Here is a 2141-nt window from a genome sequence, read left to right as displayed (position 1 = left end):
AATCCCAGTGTTGAAATCCTGAAAGATCAAAATGCCTGAAATCTAAATCCCTAATGTCTAAAATCTTGAAAATCACAATTCCAAAAGATTAAAATCCCCAACATTGAAATCCTAATGGCTAAATTCTAGAGAAGAGATTATTACATTTTTGATTGGATATATGAAGATTGACAATTAACTTCGAGAACTCATTCTAGAAAAAATGCTGCATACCTCATTGCTGAATACCACTATGGTCATCTTTGAAATATTCCTCTTGGGAGACCATGCACCAATGCCAGCACCTAGTCTATCCTTCAAAGCAATTTTGGAACTCTTTTTCTGGAATCATCATCAAAGCTGTCATCATATTACCCTTGATATCCTGAATGTCATCAAAATATCTTCTTTTCAACATTTCTTTTATTTTCTGGTAAAGAATAAAGTCTTTGGGAGCCCTATCAGCTGAATAGGGAGAGTTTCCAATACAATTTGTTTGCTGGCTAAAAACTTCCTTCCAGATAGTGCTGTGTGAGCTGGTGCATTGTCCTGATGCAAGAGCCATGAGTTGTTGGCCAAGATTTTCAGTTAAGATTTTCTGAGCAGTTTCTCTATTAATGTTTACTTGGTCTGCTATGCTTCTCACAATCAACCAATGATTTTAGCATACAATCTGATGAATTTTTGTGATGTTTTTTGTCAGTTCTGCTTGAAGTAAACACTTCAAGTGACACTCTCTCTCCTCTTAGAAAAACATTTAATCCATTTGTGTGCTACCATTTTCTTCATGGTATCATCCCCATAAACGTATATTAACAAGTCTCCGATTTCATTTTCACTCTTGCCAAGTTTAACCAGAAATTGTGAATGTTTGTTCGTTGCTCCAGTTCAAGCTCTGACATTCTCCTGATGATACATAGAGACGCACAGCAATGACTGTCAGTCAGCAAGACACCACCACACATCCGTAGGAACACAACTGTGAGACACTGAAATACCAAGGTTATGAAATCTTACTGAGTTTTTTTACAGTGCTGCCAGCATAAGGGCACAGTGGCAAGTTTGCAAATTTAATCATGGGATGGTTGCAGCATTTTAGTTGCATTATGTTAAGCAGAACTACTACTTTATTGTTGTCTTTATTTGGAAATAAAATACGGCTTCAGAAGATGCATATGGGTGCCAAATTGACAAGGGATTCACCTGCATACTTAATTTTAGGTGCCAACTTGATTGGATTAAAAGATACTGAATAAAGCATTGTTTTGGGTGTATTTATGAAGGTGTTTCTAGAGGAGATTAGTAGGTGCATCTGAGTGGATGAGGTGGAGAAGATACGCCCTTAGTGTTGGTGGGCACCATCCAGTTGCTGGGATCCTGAAAGGAGCAAATACAGAAATAGAACTCATCTCTCTCTGACATCCGAGACAGACTTCTCTTCTCCTGTCTTGGGCATTAGAAATTTGACTTCATAAACGTGCATTTTCACCCCCATTGACTTTGTGTGTAGGCATTGTGCTTACAGGTAAAATGTTGAAACTTTCTGAATAAATGAGGAGCTGTCCTTTTCATACATCTGTATTTGTGAATGATAGAACTTCTCAAAATCTCAGATCTTTGGGCAACTCTATCTGTGGTGATGGTGACCAATTGCAGGTTTTAACTGATCTCATGAAAAGAGTTAGGTTGTCCTGCATGATATTTCTTTTTTGTTTTGTTTTTAATTAATTCTTTTTAATCTTTTTGGAAACTTATGGTATTTCACACAATTACCAATGCTAGTGATATGCATATATGCATTTTGCTTTTTGATCAGTGTCGTTATGAATATAGTTTGTTTGCTATATGAATATGGTTTGATTGTTTACACCCATGTGACTGTCATTGTATACCTGAGTGTTTATGCTTGCAAAAATGTGTGTCATTATTGTCTATTTTATTGTGTGAAGTGGCCTTTGAGTGTTCTGTTGTGTTTTTATGTTTCTCAAAAAAACAAAGTCACCTTTTACAAATGTAAATTAAGGTCTTTAAATATTTTAAAATTAGTTCTTCCAGAATTATATTTTTGTGATTTTGATCTTTTGGGGATCATAATTTTGGGGATTTTTAGAGTTTTGGGATTTTGCTCTTTCTGGATTTCAACATTTAGCATTATGGTGTTC

The sequence above is a fragment of the Otolemur garnettii genome, unplaced genomic scaffold, assembly GCF_000181295.1.
Source record: "Otolemur garnettii isolate 467f Iridium unplaced genomic scaffold, OtoGar3 scaffold00010, whole genome shotgun sequence".
In the NCBI taxonomy this organism is placed as follows: domain Eukaryota; kingdom Metazoa; phylum Chordata; class Mammalia; order Primates; family Galagidae; genus Otolemur; species Otolemur garnettii.
The sequence above is the reverse complement of the archived record's forward strand: the minus strand, read 5'-3'. Positions refer to the sequence as shown.